Source organism: Manis javanica, chromosome 9 (assembly GCF_040802235.1).
Source record: "Manis javanica isolate MJ-LG chromosome 9, MJ_LKY, whole genome shotgun sequence".
NCBI lineage: Eukaryota > Metazoa > Chordata > Mammalia > Pholidota > Manidae > Manis > Manis javanica.
Genome location: NC_133164.1, coordinates 47,842,339 through 47,853,518, shown reverse-complemented (window position 1 = coordinate 47,853,518; position 11,180 = coordinate 47,842,339). Strand labels below are relative to the sequence as shown.

At 38.0% G+C, this 11,180-nt stretch overlaps 1 pseudogene; it reads right to left on the bottom strand.

The window, feature by feature from the left end:
* Positions 1 to 1,236: 1,236 nt before the first annotated feature.
* LOC108394046 (ATP-dependent RNA helicase DDX3X-like) lies at positions 1,237 to 2,727 on the bottom strand (annotated as a pseudogene).
* Positions 2,728 to 11,180: the final 8,453 nt, after the last annotated feature.

Sequence of the window (11,180 nt, the reverse complement as noted above, 5' to 3'; positions counted from 1 at the left end):
TCTAGATTTTGCTCCTTGAGCTCTTTTCTATAAACACCAATCACTTGAAATTGAATATCCCGAAGATTAGCCATTTTAAGTTGTATGTCCTGCCTTACTAAAATATGCTAATATAGAAAATTCTGAGGCATGTATTTCTTTTTGTTTTCATCTTTTGCTCTTTTCCATTCAAGGCAAATGTCACCACTAAATACTGAAGTATTATTGCAGGCATATTTTATATATATAGCAAACATTAAAAACTGTGATTTAGTTGAGTTTTCTTCACCTCCAAGATTGCTTCTAAAAATCATACGAGACTAACTCACCTTCATGACAGGTTTATTAAGGACAAGTGAAATATTAAATCCTTGGAAGTTATATTTTACATTAAAGGTAAATTAAAACCACAAATTAAATGTGTGCACAGATGAGCCCAGTCTTAGCAAATAGTAATCAGGTACTGTTTAATTTCCCTGTACTGGATAGATTCATCAGGATCAAGGGAGGCTATGTAGTAATTTCCCATATCCTCCATATGTCTGACATTTGCTTCATTAAAATCAGGCCTCCTTACAATCAAAAGGCAAAGTACATTTTTATATTAGGGAGAAAGAGTGGCATTGACATTCCAATATTTTAATCTGGAAAACATGTATATGCTATTTCCTAAAATGATGTGTTTGGGGAGTCAAATAACCTTAAGAGAGAGGTTTACTATAATAAAGTCAATCTATTCCTTAGATAGTTAAATAGGGAATTGAATTTTGTGTGTAAATGTGTGCTTCAGTTTAAAATATACAGATTTATTTTTTAATTTTTCCCAGGTTCAGTAAATATATTTTGTCAAAATAATTGATAACCTTGAGCATTATTAAGCACACAGGACATCAAAATAAAAAGTTGTCTAAACTTAAAAGCAAAGCACATCAACTAATAAATGATACTGTCACAAAAGTATAAATGCAGTTTGGGATGGGTATAGGAAGGCAGGGACTTAATCCAAATGACGGAAAGGGAAAAGGTAAATCTTCAAACTATTTTCTGAACAGGGCTACTGATTGCCCTTTTCTTTTCTTCTTATGGTATTGAGTTCCCTTTAAAAAAAAAAGCAGTGGCGTACCACAGCTGGTAATTTGCTGTGAGTTCTTGAGGTTACACAAGGTATAGTCTGGTTAAATTTATGTGTGGTTTACGATTTAGCTTGTTTGGTGGGATGATCTACTGCAAAGCAGTATCTGTTGCCCCACTGCCGGTTCAGTCAACCCCTTGGCAACAATCTCCTTTACATCCGTTGCTGTTGTAGAAACCTGCATAACCGCCCCCACCAAACTGTGCTTCTGTCATGGCCACTCCACCGCTGTGGCAACTGTGGGCACAGCTGCTGCTGCAGCTGGAAAGACACCACTGCCCGTCAGCAGTCTCTGGCATGAAATCCTCCATTGAATCTACATCTCTTAGAATGTCCTTGTTGTGTTCATTTGCCATATTTTCTAACCAAGATGAGACTTCTTGTTCAGCCCCTACAAGAAGACCCAACAAGGCCTTGTAATAGTTGTGTTTCTCTTGTTAAAGAACAGAGCAGTCAGGCTAAGGTTTCCCATACGCCCTGTATAGCCAGTGCGATGTACATTTCCTTTAGTATCATTTGGCAAGTCGAAATTTATCACTTGTTTCACATTTGAAATGTCCAGCCGTCTTGCTGTTACTGCTTTAGCCACTAGAATTGGGTATTTTCCTGAAAGGAGCGGGTGAAGGCCTGCTTTCTCTCTCTCTAATTCATGCTCCCGGGATACTGTGCAACCACATCCTTCACAGTATAAGAAATCCTCCAGAGAATCTGTACCCTTTGGGTCTTCACAAATACCAAGGTCAGTGAATCCTTGCCTATTGACATTAGAAGGTCAAGCAGAAACAACCATTTGTTTGACTCCTTTAGTGAGATGTTCTCAAAGGTAGAGCCAGTCTTCCACAGACCAAAAGACATATTCATCCAGCAAATCCTGAACAAGCATCTGTGTTTCCTTAGGGAAAAAGCATTAAACATCATGGTATGGTGAACCCTCTTTGCTAGCCTACTGTCTCATTCAAGTGTTGTACATATCTGTGTTTCAAACCCTACATCCAACATCGGGTCAGCCTTGTAGAGCATCAAGTATTTGCAGAAGTCTAATCCAATATTTCTTCTTTCCATCATATCTACTAGGCCTCTAGGAGTGGTTACTAGCAAGTGGCCTCCCTGTTCTAAGTTCCAAATCTGCTGATGAAGATCAGTACCACCATAAACAATGCAATCACTGAGTCTAAATTGGTATGAAAATAATTTTATGGCTTCCTCATACATCAGTACTGCCAGTTCTCTTATTGGTGCTAATATCAAAGAGATTGGATAGTTATGCAGCACAATACCTTCTATTTTTCTTCATAGCCCTCAAAGTCTCTCCTGGACAATCTGAATAAATCTGACTCAAGATGGGCAAGAGGAGAGCTATCGTTTTTACAGACCCTGTTTGGGTACACCCAGCAAGTATCTTTCCTCTTTGATAAGAATAAAATCCTATTGTATTGGAGTCAAGTGAGTATAACAAGTAAACTCCATGTTTCCTATGATAGTTGCTCCCAATCAACATCACTGAAACTTTTAATATGTGGGGGACAGTTGTTGACTGTAGCCTCAGTTAGAATGGCATGTTTCTCAAAGTTCATTCCAGGATTACCCAGAAGAGAGTCCCTGTTCCAAGCATTCATGGGTGTGAGTGGCTTGGACTAATATTTTCATCTTATTTGTCACTTCAGCTGTGGTTTCCACCATGTTCACATTTGGAAAATCCACTTCTGCCATCAGGGCTGCCATAGCAGTCACAGTCACTCTGTCCACAATCATCACACCTTCCCCATCATCCACGTCTACAATCACCGAAGAAACTGGACTTTCCTCATCACTGTGAGACTCAGAGCTGCTGTATGCATTTTTATTAAAACCCTACCCTGAACTCTCTTTACTATAGACTCCCTCAGGAACTTCTCTGTTCCTTAAGTGGGGAGGAATGTAGCTCCCTTTGCAGGCTGTACCTGCTCTGTTCAGATTTTCAGGATTCAGGTGTGCATCAGTGAGCTCCTGATCTAGCCTGAGCACATTTTCCACTGCTAGAGGATCCATCTCTGAAGGGTGCAGAAAACTCAGCACCTTCTGTTGCTGATAAGTGAGAGTTTTTGAATCGTCATGAAGGCCCTCTCTCAGCAGAGAACTACAGCTCTTTAAAATGAATAGAATTTTTTTTCCCTGCAAATGATGTAACCATGTTCAAAACAAAGGGCTTTGAACAATTTATGAATAAAAAAAGTTTTAAGACATTATTACCCAATGATTATAAAACCTGGCTAAGCAAATTATTTGATACAGTTACGTTTTAATGTTTTACATATTTTCTAAATGAATTCTAATTTATTAATTTTAAACACCAACTCATCAGACCTGTTCAATGGGTGATTACCTAATTATGTTATAATTTCATAATAAATATTATGATGTATATTTCAGTCAGAAAGACTAATTGAGATTTTACAGTTTTGGTTTGTTTATCCTATTCTGAGTCACAGTTGATTTACTGGCCTATACTTTTCTCTATAAGAAGGAGCTAAGTGTTTGGCTAGGTTAAGAACTATAAATTCACTTAGAGGTTTGTTTGCAAGTAACACAATGCCACAGTGTAATAGGGCAAAGGCAAAACTATAATTTAGAGATTGTTCTTAATTCCAATTTTGACCATAAATGTTTGTATCAAACATTACATGCAGTCAGAATCACTGCAACTATATGGATTTAGGAAATACATTATACAAACAATCATGACTAATACTTCTTGACATATTCAGTGTTAAAGATTGACAAATGCAATTAAGGTTCTTCACCCTCACCCTCTTAAATACTAGATATTTTTAAATACAGCATGTGTAAATGTTATGGGTTAATAGATCTTCATGATCTTAACTCTATAAATAGAATTTTTCAAGTTGCAAGATACACTGAAAACAATCCAATGTCCAAGTACAAAGGAAATTATTTTATTAATGATCTTTTCTGGATGCACAATTGAAGTTATAATACTTTTTATACTTGTTGATTCTTTGCAACTAATCACGGGTAATGCTATCTAGGTATTCAGAATGATATGATTTAAAAGCTATAAAAGATCTAGGAAAATACATATTCAGCTTTACAGATGAAGATATGGGGATGAAGAAGTTAACGAGTTGCCTATGTCAAGCTTGCTATGTAACGAAGGATTTAAGAGGATAAGTTAAGATACCTGATTCCTATGACAATTCATTTTTCTATGTAATATACAACCCTTCTTTTTAAACTAATACTAATGCACAACAAATGATGTTTCACATATTATTCTTTTAGTGCAGCCTTCTTTACTTTAGAATGATCATGCTTATTGGATTAACTGGAGAAATAACTATTAGATTTCTTCTTTTTGTTCTGAGTACTCAGGTGTCCCAAATTTACCTTATGTGAAATTTTCTACCTCTACCAAAACCACTGAGTAACAGAAAATGAATTATTTCTCTTCCCAGAAATAATCACAGCAAAAGGCTTAAGGAGAAGACAAGCCATATGCTTGGAAATTTGGGGTTTGAAGGAAATCAAGCATTCATTGACGCCAAAGCAGAGCGTTTCCTGAAGGCACACTGGTCTGGGTTCTGTTCTCCCTCCAGAGCAGGTTTGCCCCCTTTTCTTATTGTTGGATGGTTGTCAAGAATCCAGGGTCATTCTTGGGACACTAAGGCTGACCTGTCCTGTGGGCTCTGTCCCTGGACCAGGAGCATATCACCCTGCAGTCTGGGTAGTGGCTGCTCAGGATGTGGTGTGCTCACACCCCTGCAGGAGACCCGGTTCCCTGGGAAACTGTAGTGTGTGACCCTTATTCCTTAAGATCCCTACCATCTGGGTGAGGAGTTTCCAGTTCGTTTTCACAGTGGATGAGATGGTTCTTTGCGCTATATATTTTATGTCAAGTTGATAATTATATTGTTTGTTAACTTATTTTGGTATTTAGGTTGTTTTTCTATTTTGCACACCTTTGTAATTAAATAGATACTGATTGTTTAAAAAATGTTTAAATATGGGAATGATAAACACTACTTCAGCATATGTATTACCTCTGAGACATGAGAACAAGAGAGGGAAAGGAAGATCAAGTTATACTTCTATGTATGAAATTGCTTCCTGCCTTCCCTCCCTCACCCTTCCTCTCCTTCTTGCTTTCTTTCTCTTCCTTCTTTTCTATTTTTCTTGCTTTAAATAATCTGAAATAATTATGGTACCTACTAGAGGGTCTGTTTTTTACTAATTTTATGTATACTTCAATACAGCATGATTAAAAATAAATCACCAAAAAAATACTTAAATAGGAACAATGTACCCTCATTAATAACTACTGAAATTGGCAGATTGGCAAACTATATTTATAATTTTCATAGAGAAACCCAAGTGACATAACCTTCAATATGTTCTTTAGCTTAAGTTTACATTCCAAACCCTAAACCTCCAAGTGAAATACCCAAACATTCCTTTTTATGATTATTTAAATAGATAGCAAACATACCCAAAGCCTAGTTTATTTGCCTAGTTTATTCTCCTAAACTTAGAAGGATGCAAAATTAGATTCTCAGACTTTTATTTTTCAAATTACAAATATTCCCCAAACAAGCAGACTAGCTATAAAAAAAAATTAGCAGAAACAATAAAAGTCTACATACTCTTCAAATACTTGCATTTCCAATCCAGTGGATAATTACAAACTAGTCCGCATGTCATCACTGAGTGGGAGGCAGACGAACGAGGGAGCCTACAGGTCTGCATGTTGCACAATCTTCAAACTACTTTCTTCAGAGCCTCAGGATTGAAAACTATGTCACTACGAGCATATTTTTTTAAATGATGATTTCTTAATCCTTTTAATCATTTCCCTCCCACTGAAAAATAAAAGGAAACTGATTTACTACAGAAAGCCTATGTAGAGTTATTTACCTTACATTTATCATATTCATATTATTCATATAACAGATTAGTCTATGCTGATAAAAATCTCCACAACGTAAATAATTCCAGGGAGTTCTTATCCATGGCATAGTTATATCCATCAGTCAACTCCTCCTGTGAGCTATCATATTCAGTTAGTTTCATTAAATTTAGTTATCAAGAGCAATAAAGTAATGTAGGGTTTCATTTTCCATTTCTGTATCTCCTTATTCTTATCCTCCTTTTTGTTTTTTCAAGTTCTATCTCCTTGGATTGTCACTAATTGTTTGATTAAGAAAGAAATGATCAAGCAATGTGCCAGTGAGTTTACAAACATCTCATTCTGTTTCACCTCTAAATCAGTTCCATGGCCAGCAAAATCATCCAACATTTCCAATGAGGAATTTGAAGCTTGGAGAAGTAAAGAATGTTGATCAAAGTCAGACACAGTAAGCTTTAGATGAGGGTTTTGATGGAGACTTTCTGACTATAAATGTGTTACACCACAAGCAACCTCCTTTAAACCTTGCTTTAAATAAATCAACCTCCGTTACATTGGTTAATCTTTTCATTTATTTCTATATACTGATATGATCTGATGTCAGTACTTGGTCTTTTCATTCTTTCCTTTCTCTTTCTTTCTACTCTTCACTAGTCCTGATATGATAATAAATTTGTCTTAAAAATGAAAATCTTTGGCATGTGAGCTCTGGTGAGCATTTAATGTCTTAATAAGGAATTCTTATAGTATAAACACATCAAAATCCCCATTCTTGAGTAGAAAATATAATTCTGGGGTTATTTCTACTATCTTTATGTGAATTTTCTACCTTCTGAGTACATTTAACAAAAGTTCATTGGCTGAATTGCATAAACTGTCTGCATGGTGGGGTAAGTATTAACACACAATCTATTATACAGTCAGTGGGAACACAATTATAATGTATTAATAATGTCTGAGGTTAGGCAAAAGGTCTGAATGCCAGTTGTCAACAGAGTAAAAACTAACTTTATTTCCTAGTATTTCTGTTAAGCACCCATTTCCCCTAAATACTGATAATCAATTGATTCAGACCACCAGGATTTATGAACTATACGCTAGCCTGAAAAAGGCCATTTTGTTGAAGCAGTCTGCCAAAGGTTATACCAGTCATTTACTGTCTAAGTTCGTTCAGGCTGCTGTAACAAAATGCCACAGACTGGTGGCTTATACACAATATGTATTCATTTCTTGCTGTTCCAGTGGCTGGAAATCTGAGATCAGGGTGCCAGCATAGTCAGGTGGGACTTGTTGGGTCCTCGCATTGCATAAGGGGCAGGGAATCTCTCTGCAAACTCTTTCATAAGACCTAACCTTATTCATTAGGGCTCCACCATCATGACTTAAACACCTCCCAAAGGTCCCACCTACTAATACCATCAACTTGGGAGGTTGGGATTTCAATATCTGAATTCTGGGGAGCACAAACATCAGACCATGGCATCTGCTTATATTGAAAATATACAGAGGAGGCAGAGCCAACATGGCGGCGTGAGTAGGACAGTGGGAATCTCCTCCCAAAAACATATATATTTTTGAAAATACAACAAATACAACTAATCCTAAAAGAGAGACCAGAAGACACAGGACAACAGCCAGACTACATCCACATGTGCGAGAGCCCAGCGCCTGGTGAAAGGGGTAAGATACAACCCCCGGACAGGCGGGACCCGAGCACACCTCCTCAGCTCCCGGCAGGAGGCAGAGGGAACCCAGGACTGCTAAACACCCAGCCCCAGCCACCCGCAACAGAGCGCAGACACAGTGCATGTGTGGAGGGCTGGAAAATAGGGAAATAGGGCAGCAAGACCTCTGAGCGGGTTCCGAAGCTGATGCCCCTGTGACAAAGAAAAGCGAGTGCTTTTTGAAAGTCTTAAAGGGACAGGGACATAACAGCTGGACGGATACAACACAAGTCACAGCCCAGTGGCTGGAAATTAAAGGGAAGACTGGGTGCACTAACCCCCTGGGAAACAGCTCTGAGACCCCACACGGAGGTAAACAGCCAAACAGCCCCCCCCGGTCCATTACACCTCCAGGCGCTGCGAAAGTGGAGAAACAGCCTAAGGCAGACCACGCCCAGGGGAAGGGAAATTCCTCCATATCAGCCGGGCAAGACACAAAGACCCAGTCTACATGCAATTACACAACACAAGCCAATAGGGGTCGCAGTTGTCCCAGTAAAGAAAGGCCAGTAGCAAGTGAAAAGTTTGGCCCACCCAGCTGACAGTCATTAGCACCTGTCAACATGAAAAGGCAAAAAAATATGATCCAGACAATACTAACCCAGAGAGCTTCGGCATCTGCAACGTCTTCCCCTGAGAAGGAACCTGGGGAGATAGATTTAACCAGTCTCCGGAAAAAGAATTCAAAACAAAAGTCATAACCATATTGATGGACTTGCAGAGAAATATGCAAGAACTAAGGAAGGAGAATACAGAAATAAAACAAGCTCTGGAAGGACTTCAAAACAGAATGGACGAGAGGAAAGGGACCATTAATGGACTAGAAAACAGAGAACAGGAACGCGGAGAAGCTGATGCACAGAAAGATAAAAGGATCTCCAGGAATGAAAGAATTCTAAGAGAGCTGAGTGACCAATCAAAACGGAACAATATACACATAATAGGGGTACCAGAAGAAGAAGAGAGAGAAAAAGGGATAGAAAGTGTCTTTGAAGAAATAATTGCTGAAAACGTCCACAAAATAGGGGAGGAAATGGCCTCTCAGACCACAGAGGCACACAGAATTCCCATGAAAAGGGATCCAAGGAGGGTAACACCAAGACACATAATAATTAAAATGGCAAAGATCAAAGACAAGGATAAAGTATTACAGGCAGGCAGAGAGAAAAAAAAAGGTTACCTACAAAAGAAAACCCATCAGGCTATCATCAGACTTCTCAACAGAAACCCTACAGGCCAGAAGAGAATGGCATGATATACTTAATGAAATGAAACAGAAGGGCCTCAAACCAAGACTACTGTATCCAGCACGAATATCATTTAAATATGAAGGAGGGATTAAACAATTCCCAGAGAAGCAAAAGTTGAGGGAATTTGCCTCCCACAAACCACCTCTACAGGGCATCCTACAGGGACTGCTCCCAACATATGAATAAGGGAGGAGGAGGAATAAGAAGGGAGAGAAATAAAGAATCATAGACTGCGTTTATAATAGCTAAACAAGCAAGTTAAGTTAGACAGTAAGATAGTAAAGAAGCAAACCCTGAACCTTTGGTAACCACAAACTTAAAGCCTGCAATGGCAATAAGTTCATACCTCTCAATAATCACCCTAAATGTAAATGGAATGGACGCACCAATCAAAAGACACAGAGTAACAGAATGGATAAGAGAGCAAGATCCATCCATATGCTGCTTACAAGAGACTCACCTCAAACCCAAAGACATGCACAGACTTAAAGTCAAGGATGGAAAAAGATATTTCATGCAAACAACAAAGAGAAGAAAGCAGGTATTGCAATTCTGGTATCAGACAAAACAGACTTCAAAATAAAGAAAGTAACAAAAGACAAAGAAGGACATTACATAATAATAAAGGGCTCAGTCCAACAAGAGGATTTGACCATTATAAATATATACACACCCAATACAGGAGCACCAACATACCTGAAACAAATACTAACAGAAATAAAGGGGGAAATAGAATGCAATGCATTCATTCTAGGAGACTTCAACACACCACTCACTCCAAAGGACAGATCCACCAGACAGAAAATAAGTAAGGACACAGAGGCACTGAACAACACACTAGAACAGATGGACCTAATAGACATCTACAGAACTCTACATCCAAAAGCAACAGGATACACATTTTTCTCAACTGCACATGGAACATTCGCCAGAATAGACCACATACTAGGCCACAAAAAGAGCCTCAGTAAATTCCAAAAGATTGAAATCCTACCAACCAACTTTTCAGAACACAAAGGCATAAAACTAGAAATAAACTGTACAAAGAAAGCAAAAAGGCTCACAAACACATGGAGGCTTAACAACACGCTCCTAAATAATCAATGGATCAATGACCAAATCAAAATGGAGATCCAGCAATATATGCAAACAAATGACAACAACAACACTAATCCCCAACTATTGTAGGACACAGCAAAAGCAGTCTTAGGAGGAAAGCATATAGCAATCCAAGCATATTTAAAAAAGAAAAATAATCCCAAATAAATGCTCTAATGTCACAATTATCGAAATTGGAAAAAGAAGAACAAATGAGGCCTAAGGTCAGCAGAAGGAGGGACATAATAAAGATCAGAGAAGAAATAAAATTGAGAAGATTAAAACAATAGAAAAAAATCAATGAAACCAAGAGCTGATTCATCTAGAAAATGAACAAAATAGATAAGCCTCTAGCCAGACTTATTAAGAGGAAAAGAGAGTCAACACAAATCAACAGTATCAGAAATGAGAAAAGAAAAATCACGATGGATCACACAGAAATACAAAGAATTATTAGTGAGTACTATGAAAACCTATATGCTAACAAGCTGGGAAACCTAGGAGAAATGGACAACTTCCTAGAAAAATAGAACCTTCCAAGACTGACCCAGAAAGAAACAGAAAATCTAAACAGACCAATTACCAGCAACGAAATTGAAGCAGTAATCAAAAAACTACCAAAAAACAAAACCCCCGGGCCAGATGGATTCACCTTGGAATTTTATCAGACTTACAGGGAAGACATAATACCCATTCTCCTTAAAGTTTTCCAAAAAATAGAAGAGAAGGGGATACTCCCAAACTCATTCTATGAAGCTAACATCACCCTAATACTAAAACCAGGCAAAGACCCCACCGAAAAAGAAAACTACAGACCAATATCCCTGATGAACATAGATGCAAAAATATTCAAGAAAATATTAGCAAACTGAATTCAAAAATACATGAAAAGGATCATACACCATGACCAAGTGGGATTCATCCCAGGGATGCAAGGATGGTACAACATTCGAAAGTCCATCAACATCATCCACCACATCAACAAAAACAAAGACAAAAACCACATGATCATCTCCATAGATGCTGAAAAAGCATTTGACAAAGTTCAACATCCATTCATGATAACAACTCTCAGCAAAATGGGAATAGAGGAGAAG